Raw genomic sequence first — 17,211 nt, forward strand, 5'->3', positions numbered from 1 at the left:
ACGTATGCTCGTAGATCTGTAGGATGCTTCTTCCCGTTGAAACTGGATCGAAGTGCCACGTGGTTGCGGCGCTTTGACTTTCAATCAGGTTATCGTATATCGTATCGAGGTTATCGCCACGTGTTTTCTCATTTGCTCGATTTGATCCCAATTCTGATGTCGGAGCAAGATGTAGATTGTGAATCTATTTTCAAGCTGTGGGCGTTGCGTTGGGTAATCGAGCAAAGAAACACCTCAAACTCAATCATTTCTTTATTTACCACCGATTCGGAAAGCAGTATCTACAGAGAAGAACCGGCAAGAAACTCTATAGTTGCTCTTTTTAATCATGTCAGTTTTACAATACAGTCATTTTAATACAATCACTTTTAATAACCGTTACGTTACACATTTAAATTAAACACTAGCAAAGAAAAGGTTAACAGTTCCTAGTAGTGGAAGATCCGAACTCTTCGATGTTCGAATGTGAAGTGCTGTCCCGAGGGCGAGCCTTCACCGGCTCGACCCGGTACAAGCATGAAGTAAGCCGCCAACTTCACTGTGCTGCCACCTCCCGGAACTCGTGCTTCGAGTCGTTTTACATCCGCGCTATTGACCGTCTCCGACACGGCCATCCTGCGCTGAACACGTCCTCGTGTGTGTGTGTGCTGTAACATAGAAAACATCTCGCACAGTACATGCTCTTCGGCCAATCCTGACAAATTTTTACAATTAAACTCAAAAAACTAAACCCTTAAGATAAGATCCTTAAGATCACTTAGTTGTCCGTAAGTCTATCAGTCTATCTATCAAGACCTTTGAAATTCATATCGCATACCATCGATCCGTTAAGCTTTGAAAAGTTATAACAGTCGATCAAAAGATAGCAGTTTTCGACATTCGCAGGGGACACAAGGAACCTTCAGGATATTTCTTGTGAACACAGAATCATGAAATTTGTACAAGAAACGTCCTATAGCAAAGAATCTCAAAACAAAATTTAAGTTCATATGAAAACAGGTTTTTTTCTTAATTTGAATATCCTAAAATAATTTCCAACTTCAACCCTTTGAAATTAACCATTTTGATTAAAATAATGAAACATTGAATTCTGATCATTTCAATTAAATTTATGAACTACTACTAAAAGAAAATAACGCTTAAGCAACCAAATACCACTTTCACTGCTATTGTCATCAGCAGATCATTATTAAAGTATCACAAAAAAAACTAGAGCATGAATCTTATCCGAGGCCTGTGGCTTTTCACTAAGCCCATCATCACACACGCATTCCACCGAATGCCAACTCTGGCTTTTCACTAAGCCCATCATCACACACGCATTCCACCGAATGCCAACTATGGCTTTTCACTAAGCCCGACAACACACACGCATTCCTCCGAATGCAAACTCTGGCTTTTCACTAAGCCCCACAACAAACCTCATGTTTGTTCCACACGCATTCCTCCGAATGCCGAGTCCCACGGACTCCCATATTCCAATGGTCTCTACAAGACCCAACCTCCGCCAGCGTCACCCGCGCACCGCGTATCCACGGTTTACTATAAGCAGCTATCTGTACTCCTAATAGCAGACGCCGGCTTCAACGGACTACGGTAATACCGCGTATCCACGGTTTACTATAAGCCGCCATAACTCCTAATAGTAGACACCGACTTCAACGGACTACGGTAATACCGCGTATCCACGGTTTACTACAAGCAGCTATCGATACGCCTAATAGCAGACGCCGACTTCAACGGACTACGATAAAACCGCGTATCCACGGTTTACTATAAGCAGCCATAACCCCTTATAGCAGACACCGACTTCAACGGACTACGGCTACGAAATGACTACTGGCACACTCTGACCAATCGAACTAAGATTCACCGCTATCACTCAACTCAAACTCAAGTTTCAAACATTAATCAACTTCAAGTGGTACTTGGCCCTCAGGCATCCTCAGTATATTAACAAAGTGAAGTTACCCGAACATTGTATAAACAACATCTGTCTTTTCAAAGTGTTTTTTGGTGTTTAGTATTTCAATAGCTCAACAGTTAAAAAAAAAAAGTGAAATCTTAACTGAACTGAATATTACTCATCCAACCGAATATTAAAACTCTAGGTATCTTCTATACAGCCATACTGACAATCATGCGTCCCCGTACGCCATTTCTCACACTAAATTACTACGGTAATTCATCCCGGGATACCAAAATAACTACCATCCTGCCTCGGCCCACACTGACCTTACAGGGTAACCATACTGCCCCGGTCCTCCTGACCGGTCAGAACACATATCTACTATCCTGGACCTCATGCCAGATAGAACACCACAATCCTTCGATGAACTACATTACCATCACAATATTATTTCACGCAACACACATTTACTTCACAACGTACGAGACAACACAACCATCATTATGCTACAACTATACTCCACTACAACTCTACTGAACTATACGTCTCAAGTCTACCATAGTGATAGCCTGTGCAGCTTGCTCAAATGTTAACAGCAGTTTTATTTTGTTGTTATGATTATTGAGAAACTAATGAGACAACAGCACAAAAATAACATCTTAAAAAGTCCGAATAATTCGTAACTGAACCGCAGAAAACACACAAAGTGGTGAAAGCTTATTCTCAACTGAATATTTACCAACTTGAATTTAAAGTAATCATGCGATAACATATCTGCCTACAAAAAAAAATCGCGAGAAACCCTTCAAAACTTTTTTTTATCGGCAAATTTGCATATGGCTAAATTCCTTAACGGTATGTTTGCTTTTGAAAATAAGTGTAGGCTTAAACTCATCTGTTAATCTAATATCGAACGGCAAAAGGGCTAAATTTTAGTTTCAACGTAATAAGATTGAACTGCTCAACAACTACAGCTGTACAACTAACTACCTAATTGATGTATTCAGTTGATGTTAAACTGCAGCTAGTCACAAAAACTATTATCAAGAAATTACATTAAATGCACACAATGTAAATCGATTAGGTACTATCGATGTAAATCGATTAGGTACCATCGATGTAAATCGATTAGGTACCATCGATGTAAATCGATTAGGTACCATCGATGTAAATCGATTAGGTACCATCGATGTAAATCGATTAGGTACCATCGATGTAAATCGATTAGGTACCATCGATGTAAATCGATTAGGTACCATCGATGTAAATCGATTAGGTACCATCGATGTAAATCGATTAGGTACCATCGATGTAAATCGATTAGGTACCATTGATGTAAATCGATTAGGTACTATCGAATACTCCACGTTTAGGACTTATTTGAAGCTAAAAAAACAAAAAAATATGTGCGTGTACTACGCGTACGTGTACACACGTAAGAAATGAAACTTCTTTATGACCTTATTTTTCAAAAAATAATTTACTATATGCAACTTTACAGAAATATGTCGAATCGCGCGTGATATTTATAAAAAAAAGATGGTGCGTAAAGGAAAAATGTCTCGCGTAACGAAAAAACTAAAAACACTAAAAATTTTTTTTTCAACCCCGATAAAGAAGTTTCACTTCAAAAACCTTCAGAAAACCTGGATGGGTTTTTACATATTAGTGACCTTATGCAGGTATTGCAATACAATCATAATGTTATATTTAAATTACATAATACTATCTCATACATTTAAATTTGACAATAATTAGATCACAAAAATAACAATGTACAATAATAATTGTTGCTTTCTTATGGGCGGCACACCATTGTACCCAGCATGCCCTCAACAGTAATCAAAATCACTCAGAACTCACTGCTTGCACATAGACTGCATATTGTTACTCTTTGGGCGGCACATCATTGTACCCAGCATGCCCTCAACAGTAATAAAAATCACTCAGTACTCATTGCTTGCACATAGACTGCATATTGTTACTCTTTGGGCGGCACATCATGCCCGGCATGCCCACAGTATGTAAGCTATTCGTTTTGGGCGGCACATCATTGTGCCCGGCATACCCATAATAATCATACAAAATCACTCGGTACTCACTGTTCACACATATACTGCATTTTGGTTCTCGTTGGGCGGCATATTGTGCCCGGCATGCCCACAATATGCAAGCTATTTCAAATTCCATGTGTTTGTTATAAACGTCGATCATTCTTCGTTCATACCAAACACGTAGACTTGACTCGTCATTTATAGAAGGATGTGTATTACAACATACATAAAGAACTTTAAACTACCTAATGTGTATGTATAAAATTTAATTATTTTGATTCTCAATGGCATCAGAACAACTATCATCACCGTCATTATCGCTATCAGACATCGATTTAAAATTTAACCAAGGGTGCATTTTGTCGGCTGCCACGACAGCTTCGTACCGCCTACCTTTTCGAGATAAAGGGGTATCCTCTACCACATAACGGTCGTTTGGTAAAACTTTAATTACGCGGTACGGTCCCTGTAGTTTGGGTTCCAACTTTTTAGACTGCCCGCTGCCAGATGCAACTGCTCTCAAAATTCGCACTAGATCACCTACTTTATATACTTTTGCCGCTTTTCTTTTTCTATTATACCGTTCTTCACTGACCTTCGCTTGCTGTTGCATCAGGCAGCGTGCATCTAATCTAATATCGTCAATCTTACCGTCTACTATTCCATGTCCTACATCCGAAATTACTTCACTTAATATACCTTGCGAAGGATTTGTAACTCTACGCCCAAATAATAATTCACTAGGAGTTTTTTTTGTGACGTCGTGTATTGTCGTATTAATGCCTAACTGTATATCCGATAGATTATCATCCCATGTTCTAGGATCTTTGCCATGGTTCATGGTTCCCAATGATGCCAATATAGTTCGGTTTGACCTTTCTACTTGACCATTTGCTCGCGGCGTGGCTACTGCATTCATAACATGCTTTATGCCTAAGGCCTGTATAAACTTCCTAAACCTCTTGCTGGTAAAACAGCTACCTCTATCAGAAATGAGGCGTGTTGGAGTACCAAAATACCCAATAAGATTTTTTTTTAATTACTTTTATAGTTTCCGACGTTTTGGTACTTTTGACGGCAGCCAAAGAAACAAATTTAGTAAAGGCATCGATGATTACTAAGATATATGAGTTCCCCTTCTTACTCTTAATGAAAGGCCCAACATGGTCCACGTGGACCGTGTGAAAGGGGATTTCTACTTTTTTTATGGAATGTAGGTGACCTTGTCGAGCACCACCTGGCATCTTATGGTGAGCACATTCTAAACATGCTGAAACATATTTGGTGACAAAGGTTCTCATTTTAGGAAACCAATATAATGCCCGAATACGATCTAAAGTCTTTTCTAACCCAAAATGGCCTACGTCATCGTGATTGGCTTTAACAATTTGCCAGCGTGCGCCTCTAGGCACTACCCATTTGATATTATCATCAGCTATGATCCTGTATACACGTCCATTTTTTAATTTGTAATTTTGAAATGTACTTACTATGTTGGGGGATTCTGGATCACTTAATATTTCTTTAATACGCCTTATATCGTCATCTGAAGATTGAACAGTAGTAATCCAATCTTCAGCAGTAACACTAAGTATATCAATAACGTGCAAATCGTCTACTTTTGAGTCTGATGGAGCTCGACTCAGGGCATCCACATGTGACATCTTATCTCCTGGTCGATACTCAATTTCACAGTCATATTCTTGTAACTGCACCCACCATCTTGCAATTTTCGGGATCACATCTCGTTTTGTAAGTGTGGTGCGTAATGAATTACAATCTGTTAGTATTTTGAAGCGTAGGCCTAACAAGTAGACCCTAAACTTGTTTAATGACGCTATCACAGCTAGAGTTTCTAACTCAAACGAGTGAAGTTTCTGCTCTTCTACCGTGGTTTGACGACTGTAGTATGCTACAACTCTCCATAAACCTTTCTCGTCTTTCTGAAGAAGAATACCCGCGATGCCGAATCTACACGCATCCGTGTGTAACTGAGTTTCTAAATTTTTGTCGTATAGTGCGAGAATTGGTCTGCTGGTCAATCGTTTTTTAATCTCTGTAAATGCAGTTGCTTCTTCTTCCCCCCATTTCCAAGGCGCATTTTTCTTTAGAAGACCCGTCAATGGTTTTACTATCAGAGCAAAATCCTTGACAAATCTTCTAAAGAAGCTGGCAAGACCTAAAAATCGTCTAACGTCATGCTGATTTAAGGGAGTAAGAAATTTTGAGACTGCTCCAGTTTTCGCAGAGCCTGGTTGGATACCATTACCACTTATTTCAAACCCTAAAAAGTCTAATTTATCAAACATAAATTTACATTTCTGCATTTTCAGTGTTAAGCCTCCTTCTTTTAATAAGTTCAAAACTTCTTCTAGTCTTTGCAGCGCTTCATCAAAGCAACGCGCGGGTATCAAAACATCATCCATATACACAATTACATAACTTAACCGTGCTTTATTAAGAATCTTATGCATGGCTCTTTGGAAAACCGAAGGAGCGTTTGCTAAGCCAAATGGCATTCTGGTGTATTCATATTGTCCATCTGGCGTAACAAACGCGGTCTTCTCTTGAGACTTCTCCGAGATGGGAATCTGATAGTACCCTGAAGCCAAATCCAGCGATATGAACATCTTATGGCCCGCTAATTGATCAAGAAGGTCTTCTACCCTAGGGAGAGGATAATGGTCTCGCTTAGTCCTGCTGTTTAAGGCTCTGTAGTCAACACACATTCGCCTCTCACCACTTTTCTTTCTTACCAATACAATGGGGCTCGCGTAAGGTGATGAAGACTCCTTAACTATACCACAATCTAACATTTCTGCTACCATGCGCCTGACATCTTCTCTTTCTGCATACGAGAGTCTATAAGGCCTGTAAACTACCGGTTCTTCATTCTTTAATTGTATATCCATTTCTAATACAGTTGTAAATCCGAGATCCTTAAGACAGGAAGAAAAACAGCTGCTATATCTTGCGAGCAAGTCCTTCACCATTTGTTTTTCTAATTCGCTAAGATTATCCCCTATAACAGGCTCAGATATATCATTCCTGTCAGTGAAATTAACGTTATTTACATATTTACAATCATTACTCATTACCATACTGCGTATCAGCAACTGTTCACGTTCTAGAATTAAACCCTTAGTTCTAGGATTTAAGATAAGAAGACAGCCTAATCCATCTTTTAATTCATATTCTCCCGGAAACAAATAGAATTCAGAACCATTTTGTCCCCGCATACCACCTCTAACATATACAGTACAAGAAAGTTCAGGTTTTGCTAATACTGCGACAGTTTGTATTGCCTCAGGGTTAATATAAGTTTGCTCCCTACATAACAAGTGTATTTTAGCGTTTTGGGTCTTACAAATCTCCAGTTTATCTACGGTTTTAGTAATTTTAATACCCGGCCGTTCTGAAAATGAATGCCCTAGAAGCACTGGATAGTTAATGAGGTTATCATTAATAACTAATATTTCTATATCTTTTTCAGTAATTCCTTGTACCTCAATATTAACTAACGACTTACCGATAGGCTGGTACGGTATATTGCCTAGGCCTTTTAGTAAGGGTAAATCATTTGTGGTCCAATCGAACCCTAGATTTAGGGCGTCCGTCAACCGAATTAGAGTACATTCGCTCCCTAAATCTAAATGACATTGGACATTTACCCCGTTAATACGTATAGGAAAAGTGTAAATACTCGCCGATTGTTGACTAGAGATTTTCAACACGGTTTTTTCCTTATCTAGCTTTTGAGCGGGTTCCATTTTAGAACACGCATTAGACAAATGACCTAATAAATTACAACGACTACACTTTAATAACGGTTTATTGCATTTATAGCTGGGGTGACCTACTTCGTTACAATTGAAACAAGTTATCCGACCCGGTTCGAATCTATTCGGCTTATTCAAGACCCTATTTGAATTATTTGGTACCGGCCGTTTATCCCTATCTCGAATTGATCTTTCGGTATCCCTAGAAACGCCTGGTTTAACAGTTTTAAAAAATTTGAGTAACTGTTCAGGTTCAGAAAATTGTGCCGCTTGAGCTCCTAGTCTAATACCCCTATCTTCAATTCCATAAATTAGACAATCAACTGCATTTTTGCCATATATGTTGCAACGGTTTAGTAAGTTAATTTTAGTGTAATAATATAATTCGGGAGATTCACTAAACCGTAGTTTTTTATTCAACATTTCAGTTAATAATTCACCATAATTCTGGGTAGATGGAAAAGTTTCAATTAATTTAACTTTCCATTCCTCCCAAGAATACAGCAAAGTGGGGAGACTTTGGTACCACGTTTTAGCTATTCCCGAGAGTTTAGGCAGAGCGTAGTGCACGACTTGTTTTTCTGACCATTCGTAAATTAATTTACATTCCTCAACCTTCGATAACCACGCATTAACAGTCTGTTCTTTTGCCATTGGATCAAAATCAGGTATTACATTGTGAATAGACGAAAATTTATCACTAGAACTAGATTTCATCGATTTAATCGCATCAACAAATGAATCTATTAAAGTACTAGTTACATCGCTTTTATCACCTTTTTGGGGTCTTGTAATAGAACAGTCCTTACTACGTTTCCTACTTCTACGGTCCCGATCAATATTCATAATTCTGCTATCGTGGCGATTTCGTAGCTGACTGCGGCTACGACTTCGATGTTCACCTGATCGTTGGCTGCGACGTTCAATACTACGCCTAGAACGTCGCTCACCGGGACTCCTTTGGTGGTGCTCAGTGTTAGGGCGGCTCCGGTGACTGGCACTTCGGTTCGGGCTTGGGCGCTGACTGCGGCGGTCTGAGCGCTTTTCACTGCGGCGCTCTCTACTACGCCGGCTTCGCTGTTCATTGCCCTCACGACTGCCGTCTCGGCTGCGTGAAGGAGTCCTTGACCAATCACGGCCCATCACCAATCTTGTTATCGTTATGCCACTTCTGAAGCTGTTGGGTTGTGGAATGAAACGCCTTCTTCACAACTGATATTTTAATATTCCTCCTTGTTACATTCACTTTTTACTATAATATTCGCAATCTTTCACAATCTTAAATAATAGATTTAAATAACCCTAAAACAAGCATGAGGCACGGCTAAGGCACTGACTTGTTGACCGCACTGGTCGGCTGTTCAGGATCAATTGCTAGCTGATCGTTTCTTCAAAAAATGTGAGCGATCGACTGACAACTAACCGACTGGAGGGGAGGTTAAGTTGTCAGGCGGTAGATTATAAATAACAGAAAACCTTGTCTATGGAAAATAATGTACTATGTATGATTTTAAGATTTGTAACAGTCGGAGACGGTCAATAGCGCGGATGTAAAACGACTCTAAGCACGAGTTCCGGGAGGTGGCAGCACAGTGAAGTTGGTGGCTTACTTCATGTTTGTACCGGGTCGAGCCCGTGAAGGCTCGCCCTCGGGACGGCACTTTACATTCGAACATCGAAGAGTTCGGACCTTCCACTACTAGGAACTGTTAACCTTTTCTTTGCTAGTGTTTAATTTAAATGTGTAACGTAACGGTTATTAAGTGATTGTATTAAAACTGACATAATTAAAAAGAGCAACTATGGAGTTTCTTGCCGGTTCTTCTCTGTAGATACTGCTTTCCGAATCGGTGGTAAATAAAGAAATGATTGAGTTTGAGGTGTTTCTTTGCTCGATTACCCAACGCAACGCCCACAGCTTGAAAATAGATTCACATTCTACACCTTGCTCCGACATCAGAATTGGGATCAAATCGAGCAAATGAGAAAACACGTGGCGATAACCTCGATACGATATACGATAACCTGATTGAAAGTCAAAGCGCCGCAACCACGTGGCACTTCGATCCAGTTTCAACGGGAAGAAGCATCCTACAGATCTACGAGCATACGTGTCACTGAGCAGCCGGTGACAAAGGGAGAGCTCGTTATGTGCGGGCAGGGTGGCAACTTCGCCTCGCGCTGCGCGGATGCCACTGCCGCTCGAATCACCGCGTAAGAAGCCGTATCATCGCGAGCAGCGCCGTGTCATCATGTCATGCACCGTGCCATCGCGTCGAGCGTCCGGCTTCGAGCATCATGCGTCGAGCGTCGAGCATCATGCGTCGAGCGTCGAGCGTCATACGTGGCGCCATGTGGTGCATTACGCATCCATACTGAGCGCCGCGGCACCAAGCTGGGCTCCGCGACACCACGCCAGGCGTTGCACATCCATGCCAGGCACCGCAATACCAGGCCGGGCGTCGCGCTACCATCACTACCATCAACACTTCGGGCCTGAGATCACCGGAACCAGAGCGACGTGTCGTGCAACTATCCTTCAATCTCATACAAAACCGGTCAGTAGATAACATTCCACTTTGAGTGTACAGTAAGATAAAGAAAGTAGGTTTTCAAAATGTAGTAACTTCAAGTAACTTATTCAAAAGAAAAAGAAATTTATTGCCAAAAACATTAGTTACAAAATTTATTTTAAATTAATTGAGGAAAATGGTCACAGCCGCGGCAAAATGTTGCACAAAAACAGTGCTGATTTACAGGTTGTACCGAATGTAACGATTAGATTTTGTTAAAAGTTGTAGCCTACAAGACCAGTGTATAGTTAAATCGTATTGCATTACATTTAACTCAACTTATTTACGCAGTGTTGTTATTATTAGGTCGTGCGATATTGCTTTACGGTTTTGTAGTTAGTTAAAACTTATTCCATTACATTCAGCCCATCTTAGTTACGCAGTGATAAATTAACAGTACCTATTTCACTTATTCAGGGACGGGTTCACTTTAGTAGGTAATTCACGTAATTTTTAAAAAATACTTTGTGGCGTAAGCACTGCCATCAAGATAAATTAAGTAACGAATTGCTTTAATGTTTGTTATTTTGTGAGCTAACACTAACAAAGAAAGCACATTAATTGGTACACTGCATCCAGATCCTTCAATCGAACGTAAACAATAAACATTCACTTGTCCGTGTATCAGAACAAAAACAGTATGCGAATTACTTTCAAATTAGTTTCTTAACTACCCGCGTTAGTTTCTTGACTACCCGCATTAATTTCTTAAACTACCTGCGTTAGTTTTTATTTAGGCTATAACCCTTGACAAATAGCAATTAATTGCTACACAAAGACAGCCTTATTGCTATTCGATTAAAAACGAAAAGTAATGCCTTAACTAGTGCATTAGAGGTTTAAAAAAAACTTTTCGTAGGTTTTATTTAAGGTGATATTTGAGGTAATTTCTTAAAATAAAGTTGTGAACAATTCACAGTATACAGTTTTACGATATGAAATTTTATGAAATGTTGCAGATTTAGTTTTATCAAATAAAAGGTAAATCGAGGCATTTAGTTTTGAATTTTTACAGAGAATTTATTAGGTCCTTATTTAGGCAGTTCATAATACAATGTCACAGATAATTAGCGTGTGTTCAAATAAACATCTGGCGTAAGATAAATCTTATAATTGGATCTACATTTGGTTTTAGTACATTAGATTGCTTTAAAATTAAGAACTCTTAACTATCCCATCAACGTTAGGGTACGTTAAATGTTAAGATATTAAGACGGTTAAAAAAAAAAAGAAAATGAAAATAATCTTAAGGTTAATAGCGCCTTTACAGTTTACATACTATCGTCAGACAATGTCTGTTTAATTGAATAGAGAAAAGAAAAACCCATCCAGGTTTTCTGAAGGTTTTTGAAGTGAAACTTCTTTATCGGGGTTGAAAAAAAAAATTAGTGTAACATTTTTTTCGTTACGCGTGACATTTTTCCGTTACGCACCATTTTTTTTCTTATCCCTATCACGCGTGATTCGACATATTTCTGTAAAGTTGCATATAGTAAATTATTTTTTGAAAAATAAGGTCATAAAGAAGTTTCATTTCTTACGTGTGTACACGTACGCGTAGTACACGCACACATTTTTTTTTGTTTTTTTTAGCTTCAAATAAGTCCTAAACGTGGAGTATTCGATAGTACCTAATCGATTTACATTGTGTGCATTTAATGTAATTTCTTGATAATAGTTTTTGTGACTAGCTGCAGTTTGACATCAACTGAATACATCAATTAGGTAGTTGTACAGTAGTTGTTGAGCAGTTCATTCTTATTACGTTGAAACTAAAATTTAGCTCAGCCCTTTTGCCGTTCGATATTAGATTCACAGATGAGTTTAAGCCTACACTTATTAATTGTTTTAAGTTGAGTTTTCAAAAGTAAATATACCGTTAAGAAATTTAGCCACATGTAAATTTGCCGATAAAAAAAAAAAGTTTTGAAGTGTTTCTCTAGTTTTTTTTTGTAGGCAGATATTATGTTATCACATGATTACTTTAAATTCAAGTTGGTAAATATTCAGTTGAGAATAAGCTTTCACCACTTTTTGAGTGTTTTCTGCGGTTCAGTTACGAATTATTCGTTTTAAACTTTTTAAGATGTTATTTTTGTGCTGTTGTCACATTTGTTTTAGGTTTAAGGCATCACGGGAAAACTGACGGTTCGATTTCGATGAAACTTGGTATAATTATACCTTATTATCCTGGGCGTAAAATAGGATACTTTTTATCCTGGAAAAATACGTAGAAAAAAAATTAATCTTAATTCTTCAGTTTTATCCATAGACGTTGTTCTGTAGAGTGTAGAACCGCGAACACACGTTCCGTATTATTATAGGCCTAGCCGTATTTGGGTCCAATAGATATTTATAAGATGTCATTGTCAGAGTTACTCAAAATGGAGAAATAAATCATTTATTTTATACTCTTTATTGTGCTGCCAAAATACATAAAATACAAACAAAACTTATTCTAAGAGAAAAACAGCACAGAAGGCGGCCTTATCACTTAAGAGTGATAAGGCCATCATCCACGCGAAGACCGACATCCGCGCGGACGGAGTCGCGGGCGGAAGCTAGTTTTATATAAATGGGTTTAGTTCTGAAAAGAACTTTTTAAATCGGTTTAGTTACTTACTAAACGAATTATTATCAAGCGTAAATTCCGCACACGTCCATCACGTAGGGAGCCGACCGCGCGAGTAAGCCGCGCGGCAAGTTTATTTCGTGATCTTAACCCCCCTCCCGTACCCCTGCCCGAGTGACGCCTACAACGCATAGCTAGCCGAATACAGTTTATTTTTTAATTTTTTTTTAACTCGTGATATCTTTTGAATGGATTGTCAGAATCGAATAATTCAAAAATTAATATAAAGATATTGAAGCAGTCTTAAATAATACATCGTTTATTTTGATAAGGGTTAATACCAAGGTACAAATAAAGAGCTTTTTGTAGCGGTGGTATTTTAATTTCTTTTTTTTAATAAAAAAACGCTTATTGTGACATGACTGTAATAGTTAGAGATATGCTGCCGCTGATTTTTTGTAGATAATGGTGTGTTCTAAAAAAATGTAGTATATCATTTTGTTCTATCATCAATAGTTTTCGCAGCGCACGCGATGTAAGGTAGTTTTTTGATATTTTTTTCACACCTTGGATTACGTTATCGTAATTTTAGTAAGGATGCCTATTTTTTTTGAAAATGAAATATAGCCTATGTCACTCAGAAATGATGTAGCTTTCCAACAGTGAAAGAATTTTTCAAATCTGCCAAGTAGTTTTGGAGCCTATTCAATTCATACAAACAAACAAACAAACAAAAAATCAAACCTTTCCTCTTTATAATATTTGTATAGATTTATGATAATTTTTATTCACAAGTAATCAATGCATTCGATTCTAGATGTCAGATTTCGATTTTTAGAGTAAAGTCTCTGGTATTTAAAAAGAGAAAAGGTTTATTGACACAAAATTGTAGCGACGTCAGTTCTTTAAATCAGAAATTGTTTATTATGTTTAGAATGGTTTATCAGTCAAATCAAATCTTTAAATAATTACTTGTATCGGTCATTATTATTATAAATATGTAATCGTAATTGAAAAAAGTTCTGCAAATGTGCAATTCTAACAAAACGAAATAACATATTATTCTATGTCGCCGTTACTAGGTTACGTTGTTGAATTTTGTTGAACTGTCAAATGTTGCCTATTAAAATGGCTCTACATTAACTTGTGATTGAAGAGCAAACAAAATATTGATGTGTTTAAAGCTTAGATTATGTATTAGCGCGCGCATTGCTCTGTGTCCATTTTACCGAGTGTGTGTCCCACAATCACGTGATCACGTAAAAAATAATTCAACGATTTTGCTAATTTTTTCCTTAAAATTCATGTTTCCTTCTCTCGCTTCGCGCAGCCGGCAAATAGCGCTTCGCTAATGTGAGCATTTTGTCTATGAAAACATAATCTTAAACGATAGTTCATGAGCGGGCGGAAAAGTTGGGCGGGTTGCTTGTTAGGAGAGTGTACACATAGAGTTTTAAGAATTCATCTATTTGAAAAAAAAAGCTGCGTCTGGAATAACTTTTTAAGTACGGTAGGATGTGGTAGAAAATTTGTTAGGATTTGGTAGAAATATAATATGATGGGAAGGATAGGAAGGATAGGAAATGGGAGGTTTTGGTAGAAAAACTTCGGATTTAGTAAAGAATTGGTAGAAATTATTAGTAAAATGGTAGAATTTAGTAGAAAATACGTCGGATTTGGTAGAAAATAGTAGAAAAATTGATAAAATTTGGTAGAAAATGGAAAATGGTAGGTTAGATAAATTAATAGATCAACAACAGTTTTATTCATTATAGATTATAGAATGCCTGTGGCCAGTGTTACGTGGCATAAGCTGGTAAGTACGGTAGGCGGTACAAAAGAAATATCAGAGAAACGATCAGTGCGCTCGCAAGTTCGTCACTGTTCATACCGCGCTCTATACAAACAAATAGTATAGTGGTCACAAATATAGTTTGATATGTTGCAATGTGTTTATTGTAACCAAATAAATAACGTGTGTGTATTATATGTGTCTATGCGAGCTGTGTGTGTGTGCGCACCTTGCCGCGCGGCAGCTTGAGGTGCACGAGCTGTGTGTGAGTGCGGAGGGCGGTGCGCTGGGAGAAGGCCCTGCCGCAGTCGGTGCAAGCGAACGGCTTCTCGCCGGTGTGCGTGCGCGCGTGGTTGATCAGCGTGCTGCGTGCCTGTGGAGGAAATTAACTATATGTGATGTGATATAGATTAGCAGAGATATTTTATAGATAGATCATTTATAGATATTTTATAGAGATATATTAGTAGAGATATTTTCAAACATTAAATGTACGAACAAAACCTAGCCGAATAGAGTCTTATTGTAAAAGTACTAAGCTCATCATATACATTTGATAGAAATAATAAGCTGTATTTTGTATTTTACGCAAGAAAAATTGTTTAGTTTTTAGCATTATTATTTGTACTCGCAATAATTATTAGTGTGTAGTGTCTACCTGTTTCTTACCTAATAAAAGTTCGTATATTACTTCATTTTTAATCAATCGAATTCAGAATAAAATCGAGTAATTTAATCACCTATTTTAATATTAAAATAACAATTTCCATATTGTAACTATCCAAAAATATTGAAGCTGGCGATCGATAATTAATATCGGCCTCGAATAGAATAGCATTTGTTGCTGCATTGTTAGAATGAATTTATCTAACAATGTCTACGCAATTTCGGTCAATTTTTGTACTGATATAGATTAGGGTTTCGTTAAGTTTTCTGCATAGGTACAAAAGCTAAGCCATTTCAGTTTCCATTTTCACTTCAATGGAAATTAAATGACCTGATCAAAGATTACAATTCCTTAAAAATTTCCTTGTAAAGCACTTGAATGATTTGAATGCTATAAATGTAAATATTAAACTTTATGCATATTATATGCGTATGTATTCGCTTCGAATGGTGACGGAAGCCTACGTTTTTATTTTTGCGATTACGTTTAAAATAATGTTTTAACTGCCTATACATAATAATGTTTTTATAGACAATATTAAATACAGATGCTCTTTACTTGCGAATAAACAAAAATATCTCTACTAATATATCTCTATAAAATATCTATAAATGATCTATCTATAAAATATCTCTGCTAATCTATATCACATCACATATAGTTAATTTCCTCCACAGGCACGCAGCACGCTGATCAACCACGCGCGCACGCACACCGGCGAGAAGCCGTTCGCTTGCACCGACTGCGGCAGGGCCTTCTCCCAGCGCACCGCCCTCCGCACTCACACACAGCTCGTGCACCTCAAGCTGCCGCGCGGCAAGGTGCGCACACACACACAGCTCGCATAGACACATATAATACACACACGTTATTTATTTGGTTACAATAAACACATTGCAACATATCAAACTATATTTGTGACCACTATACTATTTGTTTGTATAGAGCGCGGTATGAACAGTGACGAACTTGCGAGCGCACTGATCGTTTCTCTGATATTTCTTTTGTACCGCCTACCGTACTTACCAGCTTATGCCACGTAACACTGGCCACAGGCATTCTATAATGAATAAAACTGTTGTTGATCTATTAATTTATCTAACCTACCATTTTCCATTTTCTACCAAATTTTATCAATCCTTCGATGAACTACATTACCATCACAATATTATTTCACGCAACACACATTTACTTCACAACGTACGAGACAACACAACTATCAGTATGCTACAACTCTACTCAACTAGAACTCTACTGAACTATACCTCCCAAATCTATCATTGTGCTAGCCTGTGCAGCTTGCTCAAATGTTAACAGCAGTTTTATTTTGTTGTTATGATCATTGACAAACAAATGTGACAACAGCACAAAAATAACATCGTAAAAAGTTTAAAACGAATAATTCGTAACTGTTGCCGCAACAAAATCGTGCAGAACGGAGCGTTGCGACTGCGTCATCGCCGCGTCACGTCGCGGCGCCGTGCGATTGGCCGCGGATTGACCCCACTGTCCTCTACTACTTCGACTCGCCACGCAACCGCTGAGCAGGACACTCCCTCACTAAAATTAATTCTACCAAACGCATTCTGTAATTTTGAAAAATAAATTAATACGCGCAAATTTATTGTTTTCTTCTTTCGTCGTCAACATTTTCTGGACCTTCGACACCGGATCACATCCTGGATTTTGGAGACGCAATCGGCGAAGAAGTCGCAAAATTACAGTGCAGTTTGGTAAGACGGCCAGCTAATTTATCCAACCCTGTAAAGCTTCATCTGAGTGATACTGTGCTTTGTATATTCCAGAGCTTTCGGTGTTGCTTGCCTCCTCACGTGCCTTTACGCAACCGAAGAATCTGCTTCACG

General features: G+C 38.2%; 1 long non-coding RNA gene across 1 annotated transcript in view; it reads right to left on the reverse strand.

Annotated features, from left to right (window-relative positions):
* Positions 1-239: 239 nt before the first annotated feature.
* Positions 240-17,211, reverse strand: part of LOC149895128 (uncharacterized) — a 290,513-nt gene continuing 273,541 nt past the window's right edge. Inside the window, exon 2 of the long non-coding RNA XR_016458524.1 lies at positions 240-795. This is a non-coding gene — a long non-coding RNA (uncharacterized LOC149895128). The remainder of the gene's footprint in view (positions 796-17,211) is intronic.

The sequence above is a fragment of the Colias eurytheme genome, chromosome 32 (genome assembly GCF_061535395.1).
Source record: "Colias eurytheme isolate Ceu_HAF_F1 chromosome 32, ilColEury1 Martin Lab GWU primary, whole genome shotgun sequence".
Classification (NCBI taxonomy): Eukaryota; Metazoa; Arthropoda; class Insecta; order Lepidoptera; family Pieridae; genus Colias; species Colias eurytheme.